We start from the raw sequence: 14,805 nt of genomic DNA on the forward strand, positions 1-14,805 counted from the left end.
TTAAGCGTCCGACTTCAGCCAGGTCACGATCTCGCGGTCCGTGAGTTCGAGCCCCGCATCAGGCTCTGGGCTGATGGCTCGGAGCCTGGAGCCTGTTTCCGATTCTGTGTCTCCCTCTCTCTCTGCCCCTCCCCCGTTCATGCTCTGTCTCTCTCTGTCCCAAAAATAAATAAACATTGAAAAAAAAAATTAAAAAAAAAAAAAGAAAAAAAAAAAAAACATAAGAACAGGAATCTAAGGCTTCGGAAGAGAGAGAGAGAAAAAAAAGTGGCCCAAATGGTCAGCTATAGAAGTCCACCGAACTCTCTAAAACAGCAGAGTGGGGAGGTGGCCTGGCCCTTTTCCTAGGGTGGCTGGCAATGTGTTCTTGTGAGATAGCCTTCTTTGAAATGGACGCCTTGGCGATCAAAGTTCAAGATGGGCACCTGCGTCAGAAAAAAGAGAAAGGAAACCGCGGTGGGGGGGGGGTGGGGTGGGAACTTACGCTGCACCCACCCTGTTGATGCCTCCGTCAGAGGATGTGAACTACCTGGGGAGCTAATATGCCAAAAGCAGGGACAGGGCACACTGTCATCCAGAAAGTACACTTCTCCACAGGATTACGGTAACAAAGCCTATAAATATTGAGGTGGGAGGAGAGTCTGGACTCCAGTTTGTAGCCATCGTCCCAGACTTGAAGGGTCCAGCTAGGAAAATAGGTCGGTCATCTCAGGGGCCAGCTCAGGGAATCTGTTCAAGGATTTGGATAATGCCACGAAATATTTTAACGTCTTGGGCCATCTAGTGTCGGGGGCAACCCGATCCGGTGGGGGCCTGCAGAAGAGGCCATCAAAGAATTCACCTGAGGTGGAAAAAAGGACATAGAAGTTTCCTGCATGCACTGCAGGGGAGCAGTGGGAAAGGCTGCAGAGACGCTGCCGGCAGCCAGGAGGGGGGAGGGGAGCTGCAGGAAAGGGGGAAGGTGAGGAGGGACAGGAACATGCGGAATTTTCCTTTTTTGGCACCTGGATCTGGGTGTAAGTAATCCACTGGTCAGCTAGGGCTTATGGATATTTCGAGGTGGATCGCCTAATGCGCCGGTCTGTCTTCAGTCGGGGGTCACTGTGGGCCCTCCTTCCTCACTCAGGCTTCCCTCGCTCAAGCTGGTGGCCTGCAAGTGGCCCGTACCTGGCGTCAATGGGTTTGAACCTGTCCGGAGCCGACAGGTTGCTCCATATCTCATCCAACTGGTCTTCGTCCCGAGGACAGGTCAGGTCAGGTCAGAGTCGTGTCTCACTTCAGGAGGTGCTGACGCAGGCGGACTCCCAAGGTCAGGCCTCCAGCCCCCCCGTATGGGGGTACATTCCAAGACCCCCCCGTAGATGCCTGAAACTGGAGACAATAGCAAACCCTACGTATACCATGCTTTTCCTATGCATAGACGCTTCCGATAAAATTCGTAAGTCGGGCACGGTAAGAAATTAACAATAACTAATAATAAAACAACTGTAATAGAATAAAACAATTATAATGACAGTAATAACAATTTGACAATAAATTTCATATTAAAAAATAAGCAAGGGTCTTAAAATAAAAAAACATTATAATATCTGCATTACACATGATAGAATAATAGTAGTTCAAAGCATAACAAGGCCTGTATGAAACTGGCCCCTCTCTCTCAGAATACCTCATTGGCCTATACTCACCCTACGTCTTGTGACGGCATCACATGACGCAACGGAGGTTAAAGACTGGGGCCGATGACAACGCCGTTCCTGAGCTCTGAGTGCCGCCACGTGGAGAGGATAACTAGGGCACATCTAGGGCTCAAAATGTCCTCGGGTGAGGGGAGGGCGGGCAGCGGCAACCTCGCAGACGTGCCTGGTCTGTGGCGTGAACGTCTCTGGTGACCGTCCTGAGGGGCCCACCGGCAACAGGCACGAAGACTGTCCCCCCGCGAGCTGCTGTGGTGGTCCTTCCGAAGTTTGGATTGAGTCACCCCACTTGGGCCTGCCCGGTTGTGGGATGGGCGGTTTTAGGTCTCAAGGATCCCAGGTCAGAGGGCAGGAGAAATGCTGGAAGTTTGGAGTTGTAGCCGGCTACTGGAAGAAACTAGAATTCAGGATCTAGCCTAGGTGAAGACAAACATCAAAGATAATCCGCGGTGCTAGAATATACCTGTGAAGGTGTGTTACTGAAGCAGACCTGTTCTCTCTGTAATCGCCCCGATCTGTGGCAAGGACAACCGTAGCAAGACTATTTTGTTTGCAAATTCAGTCTAGTTGCAATAAACTTGGCTCTCTTGTTTATGTGAGTGCAGCAAGAATAGTGACTGACCATCCAGGCTCTTTCAAGTCTGCTTTCCTGGAACTTTTCATGAGGAATCTCAGATGGAACTCTGAAAAGCCTCCCCAGGCTAAGAAGCCAAGCCAACACCTCCCTGTCCGATCTTACCTGGAATACCTATAAATTTGGGGGGCAGTCCCTCTTCGTGAGGTTCCTGGGCCTGTCAGGAGGCAATCTTCCTGACTCACATGATAAGGCTGTTGGGAACCCCAGCAAGGTTATCAGGCTGATTTTTCCAAGGGTTGGTTCCATACAGTCACTCTTTGTTCCTTAGCGCCGTCTGGTCATATCTCAGTCTATGCGCGTCGTTCTCAGATATGATATTCTAGCCAAAGCCTTGGTAATATGACCAGTGTTTCCAATAGTGTCCTGTCGCAAGGAGAACAGATTCTTATTGGACTTACACAAATGCGTTGCTATGAAAATATAAGCATACTTACTGGGAGTTTCCAAAGTCTGGAGGGATGAGGTAGGGAGAAAACGTAGTTGCTTTATCTTTGTTTACAAAGGTAGACTTCACAGACTGCTGTGAGTCATAGCTGGTTTAAGACAAAGTTTCCTTGAATCTGGAGAACAAGAGAGTAAAGAACCAGCAACGTTTCAAACAAAAGTCATAAAAACGTGTAAGGATCCTCATCGGGTCCGTCCGTCCCCTGAAATCAATCCTTGTTGATCCTGCTCTTTCGTCAGCAGGTTTTACAAATCTGGTTTTGCTTTCGGGTTCTGTAAATTCTTTCGCAGTTGAGCGATGCGATCTGAGAGTTCTCAGAAACCTGTATTCTAAAGCACCTGTCCGTCCTTGCTATGAATTTCTATGCAGACGGAACAGTTTTCCAAAAGCATTGGAGTACAGCAGTAACTGTCTGTAAGTGACAAAAGACTTGAAGATGGACATGGTTAGAGAGCTGATGGAAGTTTATTACAACGTAGCTGACACGGAAATCTGGTTATTTTGGGACACACAACATTTCAAGGTGATAACTGGAATAATGACTGATAAGATTACGTATCAGATTTTTTGCAGCTTCAGATAATTTCTGGAACACTTATGTTAATAACGTATATCCATACAAGGATATTAAGAAAGAAGTTACAGCATTATCTCTTATTTGAAAATGCTTCCCATGTAATATAACGTATCAAGTAAGACTAGTTGAAATTAAAAGAATTTTTAATGTTTGTTTATTTTTGAGAAAGAGAGAGCGAGCGGGCATGAGCAGGGAAGGGGCAGAGAGGGAGACACAGAATGCAAAGCAGGCTCTGGGCTCTCAGCTGTCAGCGCAGAGTCCGATGCCGGGCTTGAACCCATAAATTGTGAGATCATGACCTGAGCCCAAGTCTGACGCTTTATCAACTCAGTCACCCAGGTGCCCCTGCCCCCTCCAAGCCTATTTTCACAGCGCTTATAACAGTGATTCTGGGTTTCTCCTTTTTCATTTTGAAATAATGAGCTTCACTTTAGGACAAAATTACTTTGGGGAAGCCAGGCTGGCTTGGTCAGTGGAGCATGAGACTCTCGGTCTCGGGGTCATAAGTTCGAGCCCCATGTTGGGTGTAGAGATTATTAAAAATGGGACAAAATTACTTTCTTTTTACTTATTATTTCTAGTAGTTTAAATTATGTATATTAATTAGAATGATTAATCTTTACAAAACTTATTTTCTAGTGAAAACTAAGAAGCAATTGTGAACTGTTACACAGCATTCTCTAGGTTGTCAAATGTATGATATTTCTTAATTCCTAAAAACATAACATTTCCTCATAATGCAATTTTTTTCAATTAAACTGCAGAGGCGTCAACCCATAATTACGGGGAGTGCCCTGTGAAGAGTAATTCTTTGGACTCAGGGTCCAATGGAGTCTCCTGAGGGGCACCCGGGGGGCTCAGTCGGTTGAGCAACTGACTCTCGAGTTCGGCTCAGGTCACGATCCCAGGGGCGTGGGATCGAGCCCCGTGTCTGGCTCCGTGCTGAGCATGGAGTCTCCTTAAGATGGTCTCTCTCTCTCTCTCTCTCTCTGCCCCTCTCCCCTGCTTGTGCACTCTCTAAAATAAAAATTAAAAATAAAATAGTACTAGTCAATTCTACTAGTGAACATTAAAACTAGTGCATTAAAAAAATGGGGCCTCTTGCGGGTTGGAAATAAAGAGGGGATGGTTTGGTCGCCACGGCATAGAAACTATAAACCCATCGGACCATGCCAAATTTGCACAGGAGACGGGCCTCATCTCGATGTTTGCTGTTGCCTGTGGGCCTTGGCAGAGATCTCGGCACGGGCACGGTGCCAGGCAATAAATATCCCAGTGAAGAGGCGAAGGCCCCCGGAGCCACGGAGGCCCTGGGCCCTGGGTGGAGGCCCAGGTAGGAGTCTCCGTGGCTCCGGGGGCCTTCGCCTTCCCTTTCCCTCTGTCTCCTCCCAAGAGGCCTTGATAACCCTGTCAGCGTTTCCCTTGGTGGCAGGGAAGCCAGAACATTTTGGATGGTGTCACTGTGAGACCTCCTTGTAGGCCACTCTCCTTTCTAGGGCGTCCCAAGAGACCTCCCCGGGATTGGGGTCTGCCTCCACTGGCATGCTATGTGCAGGCTCTTTGGGAAAAGCCCCAGGCCTCTGGGCTGCTACACCAAGGCTTGGCATGCTGGCATGCACGGCACTGAACGATGCCTGGAAGCTTCTGCGGGGTTTGCACCTATCGAGGAGCTGGTATATTAGGATGTGCTGGCTCCAGAGGTTCAGAGCATTCACATCTGTCCATTAATTTTTGTAGTGGTATCATACCAGGAATAGGACCCACATCAGGGGATGAACAGTGACAGCAGTGAGTGAAGCAGTGACAGAGAGACCGTGGCCTTCGTTGTATTTTCCCTCTGGTGGCACCACAGGTTTCTGGTTACGAGGCTATTTGACTCCTCTGGGTGAGGACACGCAGTTAGGGCACGACCCGCTGACTCAGTGGTCACTGGCATATGTTTCCTGTCCCGCTCGCCCTCGGGCATCTTTTCCTTGGGCCTTCAGCCCAGAGCCTCTCCGCGGGCAGGGACGCCAGCCTGGTGATCCAATCTGCCAGCCTCCATTCCCCTTGGCCTTGAGAGGTGCAGAACCCTCACACACATTAATAGCCAACTAAGGCCTTTATAATTAATGGTCTAACGAGATGATTAGACCGCATGGCCTCGATCACACCGCTCCAGGGAGGCCCGCAGATAATTATGGAGGCTGTGACCTCTTGGGTCAGATACCGCAGGCAACACACAACAGAGGCGACACGCAGAAGCGCAGAGCAGCGTGCGAGGCTGCCCGTGAGCACTGCTGCTTCCCCAGGCGGTGTTCCCGAGTCAGGTAGGAGTGAGTGAGCAAGCCACGCTCCCCTCAGCTAACCGCAAGGGCAGTCACGCAACCCTGCTGGCGACGCTGGCTGCTCTGTGTGTGGTCGGAGCCTTTCAGTCACCGGTGTCCCAACTGGCCCAGCCCTGTGGCTCTTACTATGACTGCAAGACACCCTTTGGCAATAACCATCAGGAAACACAACGTTCAGGGCCTACACTTCAGAAGCATTTAGGTTTTCCCCATCTTTTTGTATTACAAAATTGCACCAACACTATATTTGTAAGAATGTCTCTGCTGGACCTTCAGCCTGTAGGCGACCCTCCAGCAAGCAGCTCTCCGTGTGGCTCTGGGGCTCCGCAGTGCAGGGCTAAGGTGATGCCAGGTGGAGGGAGACCACTTTACATTTTCTTACTATATCCATATCCGTATCTGTATCCGTATCCATATCTATCTATATATTTATGTTGTGGAGATAAGCTTAGGAATCCCCCGGGCTTAAACCAATGGGTTAACAAGGCATAAAGAAATACAAAGTCATAAAATGCCCACACCTGAGTTTGGGTAAACCAGATTAGCACTCCAAGGGGGGTGCAAAGATACTCCGAGAATAGGGAAGCACAAAGGTGCCAGGATTAGGGAGATGCAATGCACCCCAAAATAGAGAGGGGGCGCAGAACCCCCAAAACAGAGAGAGAGAGGCAAAGGCCTGAAATAGAAATGGCACAAAGGTGCCCAATACACAGGAATAACAAGATTAGATATTCAGGGTGAAAGCACCCCAAATTTACTACCATAACAGAAAGCTGCTTTTATAGGAGAATAGGGCCAGGTTAGGTAAATGGTGAATTGGACTTTGGACCACTGCGCTGCAGGCAAAGCAGCCCAGAGCGGAGATGGTTAACCAAAGAAAAGGTGCCTTATTAACCCTGAGGTTATTCCCCCTATCTGTCACCTCCCCTAGGCTGGCAAAGATAAACAGGCACAGAGCCTCCTGTCTGCTGTTAACAACCATCTACCCATCTGACCGGTGCCCTGATTTTGTTTTATATTGACCCAAACCCCAAACACCGTATATCTTTAAAAACCCCCTTTTCGCTCATGTCCACAAGTTAACGTTCACACCCATGTGTGAACACACCCATTGTCTGTACACACCCATCACGTTTGCAAGCCTTCTGATCTGAATAAATATGGTGCAAGGACCCTTATTCGGGGCTCTTGTCTTTTTCCCAGACATTAGCCATCTCTCGTTTGAATCCTGCGTCCGCTCTTTTGCTGGCCAAAAGAGAACTTTAGACTTAGAGTCTACGACTATATATATATAATATACTATATATATACTATATAGTATATATATATTACTATACTGCATGTATACTATATAGTATATATATTACATGTATTATATATATAACCTATATTTATATATATAGTTCCATGTGTAGTTCCATACATTATAGTTATATATATAGTTCTATATATAGGATATATATATATGATATATATATAGTTCTACATATGATATATATATGATATATATATATAGTACTATATATACGATATGCATATACAAACTATAGTTAACTATCTAGACAGATATACACATATACACACACACATACATGCCTCTTTTGTAAGGTTTCTTTTATTTTTATTTTTATTTTTATTTTTATTTTTTTAAAATTTTTTTTTTTCAACGTTTATTTATTTTTGGGACAGAGAGAGACAGAGCATGAACGGGGGAGGGGCAGAGAGAGAGGGAGACACAGAATCGGAAACAGGCTCCAGGCTCTGAGCCATCAGCCCAGAGCCCGACGCGGGGCTCGAACTCACGGACCGCGAGATCGTGACCTGGCTGAAGTCGGACGCTTAACCGACTGCGCCACCCAGGCGCCCCTCTTTTATTTTTAAGTAATCTCTACACCCACAACCCTGAGATCAAGAGTCACATGCTCTACTAACTGAGCTAGCCAGGCACCCCTCTAATTTTATAATTCTTTTTTAAGTAGGGTTCGGGCCTAGGGTGGAGCCCAACGTGGGGCTTGAACTCATGACCTGAGATGACACCAAGTGTTGGACACTTAACTGACTCAGCCACGTAGGCACCCCTAGTTTTATAATTTTTTATAAGTTTATTTATTTTTGAGAGAGAGAGAGAGAGAGAACAAGTGGGGAAGGGGCAGAGAGAGAGGGAATCCCAAGCAGGCTCTGTGCTGATCGCATGGGGCCTGATGTGGGGCTTGAACTCATGATCTGTGAGATCACGACCTGAGCAGAGATCAAGAGTCGGATGCGTGAGTGACTAAGCCACCCAGGCACCCCTAGTTTTGTAATTTTTAAGTGACGGGATTTCATGGGTTGATCTTTTACTTTTCAGTGGTTTTCTTGTTTTTCCCAGTGTTTTTAAATAAAAAGATCCCAAGCCTGGTAGTCATAATTCATCTGAATTTTCATAAAACAATCCTAAGAAAATAAAGCTACTGCTTTTAAAGCTGTAGAAATTTCTGAATCATAGAGAGCGTTCACCCCAAGAAGGAGTGGGGGGTGGGGGAACATACTGACCTGGGCCAGGACGCGCTGTACGAAGGCTGCTGTGTGGTGTGCGGCCAAGGAGGCAATGCTCCCAAACGCTGTAGACCAGGACGGTCCCTGTGGCCTTTCCTCACCAGGTTCCTTTCTAGTGTCTTACTTCTCCCGGTCCTGGGCACAGGAACAGAGTCACAGTCCAGGGGCTTGGATCTGAGGCATCTTTGGGGCCCCCGTGCCGCTGGGAGGCTGCTCAGGCAAACACTCTGCTTGCCGAGAGCCTGACCTGCCCGTCCTGTGCTGAGGCTGCTAGTGCTGGCCAGGCCACACAGCCCACCCGGGGCCTGGAAGCTACAAGGCCTGGCCAGGAAGGTGCTTGCGGGCCTGTGGGACGAACTGGGCTGCAGCTGAGGCCTCCAGGTCAAAAGGAGACACCGGAGACCCTCCCAAGTGGTTGGGGGCACTGTATCAGCCCCGGGAGCTAGCCTTCTGCTGGGGTCTGGTGTCCCTCTGGAGGACAGGGTGTGATTCTTTTCCAGACATCCCCCCTCCCCACCTGTTCACACCCTCCTTGGCCACTTCTGATTGGTAGGTGCCTATTTGTTTGTGTCCTGCACGGCTGGAACAGGAGCTCCAGGGCCCCAGGTCCAGGACTCAAGGGGTGGAAAAGCGAGCGGCCCCACTCACCCCTGTCCCAGCGGCCACCAACATTGTTTCCGCCTCTCAGGCTCCGCTGGCCCAGCGGCCTCAGCTCCAGAGGAAAGGATAAATCCACGGCGCTGCGACAAGGCCACGAAACAGGAGGCTGAAGGCACAGCCCAGGCCCGTCCACCTGGAGAACAAGCAGAGGCAGGGTGCGAGCTGATTCTGAGAGTGGATGGAAAAGCAGCTACAAAAAAGGCTGGTCTGGGAGGCTCTAGCAAGCAGTTTCAGGTTTTATCCTGAAAGCACTGGGAAAGTTTTAAGCATTTTATTTATTTTATTTTTTCCCCATGTTTATTTACTTATTTTGAGAGAGGAGAGAAAAAAGTGCACAGGGAGGGGAAGGGCAGAGAGAGGGGGAAAGAGAGACTCCCAATCAGGTTAGGTGCTGTCTGCGCAGAGCCCGACGTGGGGCTCGATCTCTTGAACCGTGAGATCATGACCTGAGCTGAAACTGAGGGTTGGACACTCAACTGACTGAGCCACCCAGGTGCCCCTTAAGCATTTTAGAAGGTTGCATTTAAGGACTATTACTCTAACAAGCTAGACGCTGAAGTGTTAAACAGTATCCGTCTCTGGAGGATGGAACTGCCTGTGCTCATTTCTGTTTATCTGTGTTTTCTCATGTGTCCTCCAGTGACAGTGGCTGACAGATATGTATCAGTGTCCTGAAGCCGCCATAACACACTGCCCCACACTGGGAGGCCTACAACAGCATGGATTCATTCTTGCCCAGTCTAGAAGCCACAAGTCCTAAATCAAGGTGTTGCGGGGCTTTGCTCCTCCAGAGGCGGCTTCTCTGCCTTTCCCAGCTTTTGGCGGCTGCTGGCACTCCTTAGCTTGTGACCACACGCCCCAATCTCTGCCTTCATCTTCTCCTGGCCTTCTCCCAGCGTCTGTCTCTTCTACTTAGGATGACACCGGTCACTGGATTTCGGGTCTACCCTAAATGCACGATAATTGTGTCTGGAGACCCTTAACTACATCTGCAAAGTCCCTTATTCCAAATAAGGTTACGTTCTGAGGTTTTGAATGGACGTGAAGTTTGGGGCGGGGGACACTAGTCAACCCACTACACGTGGGACACAAAATTTCAAAGGAAAATTTAAAAATCCCTCTGGAGGACCCCTGAAAGCTGGAGGGGAAGCCTGGAGGCCAGGAGCCTAAAGAGGAGGCATTGCTGGAGTCCAGGCCCGCCTGTGGGCATCAGCGGTGGGAAGGACAGAGGGCAGCATGCTGGGAAAGCTGTGCAAGCCAAGTCAGTAAGACTCTGGGCTGCTGGCTTTCTGGCTTGGATGAAGGTGCTACTTACCCAGATGGGAATGACAAGAGAAGCAGTTTCGGGAGGAAGAGCCATGAGAAAACCTCCATGAGCCGGGTATTGCCTCCCAGCATGACCAAGAGCGACTCCTCTCTGAAGGAGTCCTAAAACTAAAGAATCGGTGGAACGGGAGTTTGTGCCTTCCTGCTACGGTCCAGTTTTCTAATTGTCACATATGCCTAACTGTGCCACTTTGCAAAGGGTGGACCATAAACCTAACACACACATTTCAGGATGTATGGCTTTGTGCATCCTGCTAGTTTAGCCACGTTGTAAATTTCCATAAAAGAAGACTGCAATGTTCAAGCTCACTCATGATGAGTGACATGCCACCTAAGCCACACTGGCATAAGCTGGATTTCATTAAAGTTAGAAACCTTCAGGGGCACCTGGGTGGGTCAGTTGGTTGAGCATCCGACTATGGCTCAGGTCACGGTATCACGGTCCATGGGTTCGAGCCCCAGGTCGAGCTCTGTGCTGACAGCTCAGAGCCTGGAGCCTGCTTAGAATTCTGTGTCCCCCTCTCTCTTTACCCCTCCCCCACTCGTGCTATGTCTCTCAAATATAAAACATTAAAAAAATTTTAAAAACTTCATGCATGGAAAGGACACTACCAAAACACAAAAATCAACCCATAGAATGGGAGGATATAGTCACAAATCAGATATCTGATAAGTAATCGATACCAATAATATATAGAGAGCTCTTGTAACTCAGGAACAAGAAAACCAACCCAATAAAAAAATGGACGAAGGACCCAAATAGACAATCCTCCAAGGAAGATCCTCAAATGAACAAAAAACACATGACAAGAGGCTCAATGTCATCAGAGAAAGGCTAATCAAAGATACAACGAGGGGCGCCTGGGTGGCTCAGTCGGTTGGCCATCTATCTGACTCTTGATTTCAGCCCAGGTCATGATCTCACGGTATGTGGGTTCGAGCCCCATGTTGGGCTCTTTGCTGACACTGAGGAGCCTGCTTGGGATGGTCTCTATTTCCCTCTCCACTTGCCTCTCTCTCTGTGTCTCAAAATAAGTGAATAAACTTAAATTAAAAAAAAAAGATACGAGATTGCACTTCACACCGGCCAGCATCGCTGAAGTCACAGGGACAGACAAGTGCTGGCGAGGCCGTGGAGAAACGAACGCTCGCGCACCGCTGGTGGGGACGCAAAATGGTGTGGCCCCAGGGGAACACAGCGTGGCGCTTCCTCAAATAGCTTAAACATGGATTTACAGATGACCCGGCAATTCTAATCCTGGGTGCACACCTGAGAAATAAAAGCAGACGTGTACACAGAAAGATGTACGCCAACATTCACAGTAGCATCGTTCACAACAGCCCAAATGTGGAAAGTCAAACGTCCACCAGTGAACGAACGGACAAACAAAAGGTGGGAATGTACATTCAACGGAATAGATTCGACCGTGAAAGAGAAGGAAGCTCTGACACATGCTACTACATACAGAAACCTCGAAAACATTGCGTTCAGTGCAATAAGCCAGGCATAAAAGGAGAGAGAGTGTGTGATTCTACGCAGAGGGGACCTAGAAGAGGCAAATTTATAGACACAGAAAACAGAGTAAAGGTTACTGGGCTGGGAGAAGGGGGAAGAAGGAGTTATTGTTCACGGGGACAGTTCGGGTGATGAAAAGGGTCTGGAAAGGGATGGCGGTGATGGTGGCAAAACACTGTGAATATACTTAACGCTACTGAACGGCCTGTGAATAGTTAAAAGGGTACATTTCAGGGTGTGTACATTTTGCCACTACACTGAATTCCACCTCTCACTTACCAGGTTAGCAGAAATTGGGAAATACAGCAACCCACTCTGTTGGCGAGGCTGTGGGAAAGCAGGCCTTCTCATATTTTGCTTGTGGGAGGAATCTGTCATTACCAACAAAACTCCATGCCTTTACCTTTCGCCTTAGCAATCCTGCTTCTAGAAATTTCTCTTGTAGGTACACCCTCAACAATACAAAAATACCTCTGACTTGGTTACTCATGGCAGCTGGGTGTGTAACGATAAAATATTAGAAACAATTTAGATGCTCATCCATAAATGAGTGATTGAATCGAAGTCCACTCACAGATCTCTGTAAGTTGACGGGGAATGATTTCCAGGCCATATTGCTAAGTGAACAACAGGAAGTGTGAAAAAGTATCTAGAGCGTGCAACTTCGCGTAGGAAAGAAGGGGAATTAAGAAAATACACATTTGCCTCCTCACCTGAGCAAAGAGTAACCTAGGAAAGAAAAACCTAAGAGGACTGAGATTGATTCCAGAAGGTAGTTGGCAGGAACCGCACGGGGTGAGGAGGGAATGAGAGAAAAGCCATTTCTCTGAACGTACCTTTCGGTACCGCCTTTTGGAATCAAGTTATCGCTTCGAGTACTCGAAAAAAAGAAAATAGATCAAACCTTCAAGGAAGAGGAATCTTCAAGGGAGGAAAAGTCCTAAAATGTAATACATACAGAAACAAATGAATCAAAAGCATTATTTCAAAAGAATAACACACACACACACTCAAGGGTGAGGAAAAAAACAATAACATAAGCAACTTCTGAATATAGTATTCAGAGCATATGCCCCCAAGCTAAAGACAAAAAGAACTCCAAACAAATATTTAACTCTAATCGGTAGGCTCCCCACCGCTCCAGACACAGATGAACAAATCTGAAGCTACTTTTTGGAATTCTAGGAAATTGAACAAATCAATCAATCAATCGATGGGTGAATCGGGAGCCAAGTTCTCAGGGCTGGAGAATACAGTTACAAACACCGGTGGGGGGGGGGAGGTCGGAGGAGGAGGAGGAGGAGAGGAGAGAAAAACCCTGCAGCATTAGGTTGGAATTAGAGACGTTGTAAACTCGGGGGTGTGCACATCTTATCCATTTCCCAGCTCTGTTTTCCAAGAAGGCCCAGAAGTAATGATGCCACACGAAGTCTAAGTACGCCTACAACCCTTATCTTGGTTTGTGGACACATTTTTCTCTGTTTCCACCAGATACTTCTTCTTTTTCCTTTTTGAAAACTACCAGGGGAAAACTAGAAATTTTACAGCAGAGAAACCACATTGACCGCTTCTTCAACACATGAATCAAAGTCAGCGTTGGCAGTAATGGAACTCTTGGGAAGAATGTCCCTCTTCACATTGGGTACTGAGGACACAGCATTCATTTCCATGTTTTTCCCACCCAAAGCGCGGAACCTGAATCTAAACATGATGAAACGTCAGACAGACCCAACTTGCGGCACATTCTGCAAAATAAATGGCCTGTACTCTCCAAAAGTGACAATGTCATGAGTTACAAACGAAGAATTAGGAACTGTTCCAGATTAGTCTAAAAAAGACACGACAACCGAATGCAATGGATACATGGTTTTGAATTTCCTGTTGCTATCAAGGATTTGTTGGAACAATGGACAACGTTTCAATAAGGCCTGTAAATTACCGTAGTGTGTCAATCTTATCTTCCTGATTTTGAAATCTGTACTGTGGATGTCAGGGAATTCACCGTTCTTCCCACAGGAAAAGGAGAAGAACCCTCACCCATGGGGTTGTCATGAGCGTCAAATGCAGAACTTGGCCCCAAACAGTAGGTAAATACAGGGAAGGATAATTATGGTAGGAACGAGTCTCAGGGGAAGCGGTGGGTTTTAAGATACCACCACCCTACACCCTCAACTTCAGAAACACCAGCTCGGGCCCAGAAACACTGTTCCCTAGGCTACTCAGAGGTGCTTCCGCTCACGGGAGCATTACCCACAGGTGCCGGGTTCCAGGCAGCGGGTTTAGAACAGCTCCCGGGGCCACCGCTCCCGCCCGAAACCGCGGGGCTTCCTGGTCCAGCTCCTGAGACGGGTATTTGGTAAAATCAAACACAAAGCCCCAAAGTCAAAGGGGCGGCAGTTGATTACGGGGCCTCGGTGAGGGTGCGAGACGCCCCCCCCCCCCCCCCCCCCCCCCCGCAACCGAGGTAGGGGCGCCGCCAAGGGTGAGCCCAAGGTCGACTAGCAGGTGGTGGTCTGAGAGGCTCAGCGGCTTTCAGCTGTGCTGGGAGAGCGGGACTCCTCGGGTTGCAAACGCGGACTTTAAAAAGGTAACAGGAGGCACTCTGCAGAGGGGTGAAGAATTTGAGGGTGTTTGTAACGTTGTTGCCCTGCCACGTTTAACGTGTCCCGGGTTCTGTAGAAAACGGCATCGGTGCCCGGCCGCCTTACCCGGAGGAACTAGTACGAAAAGTATCCCCCAAGGCAGCCAGCCGGCCCGGTTCAGCACTATCTGCAGCGGTGGAAGCTGCCAACCCCCTCGGCCAGCTGCCGTGGCTTTTGCCTCAGGCCCTGGGCCTGACGCCGGGCTCTGAAGTTAGGAGTGTACCCGCCGCCTAGGGTCTGCGGGGGCTTCTCCTGGGTGCGGAAGGCCGGGTGCGACGCTGCCGCGGGCTTGCCGCGCGAGGCCCGTGGCCACAGGGAAGCAGTTAGGTCGCTGGGCTCGGACCATCAACTCCAAACATGGGGAGACAAAATGGCGGCCGTGCCTCGGGCCGAAGCCACATACGGGTTCCGCGGCACGCACGAACTGCAACTCCCAGAATGCT

The 14,805-nt window shown here is 48.6% G+C and overlaps 1 long non-coding RNA gene across 4 annotated transcripts; it reads right to left on the reverse strand.

Annotated features, from left to right (window-relative positions):
- Window positions 1-204: 204 nt before the first annotated feature.
- On the reverse strand, window positions 205-14,716 carry LOC125154759 (uncharacterized). Of its 4 annotated transcripts, none has more exons than XR_007147915.1 (7): window positions 12,557-14,016; window positions 8,867-9,011; window positions 8,216-8,353; window positions 2,769-2,894; window positions 1,689-2,697; window positions 1,168-1,371; window positions 205-425 (listed from the first exon to the last, which is right to left on the reverse strand). It is a non-coding gene; the product is annotated as an uncharacterized LOC125154759 (long non-coding RNA). The 4 variants fall into 4 exon arrangements; XR_007147917.1 differs by having other exon boundaries at window positions 1,689-2,352; window positions 2,437-2,894; XR_007147916.1 differs by lacking the exon at window positions 12,557-14,016 and adding an exon at window positions 14,429-14,716 and having other exon boundaries at window positions 1,689-2,894.
- Between the last annotated feature and the right edge of the window lie 89 nt (window positions 14,717-14,805).

This window comes from Prionailurus viverrinus, chromosome E3 (assembly GCF_022837055.1).
Source record: "Prionailurus viverrinus isolate Anna chromosome E3, UM_Priviv_1.0, whole genome shotgun sequence".
NCBI lineage: Eukaryota > Metazoa > Chordata > Mammalia > Carnivora > Felidae > Prionailurus > Prionailurus viverrinus.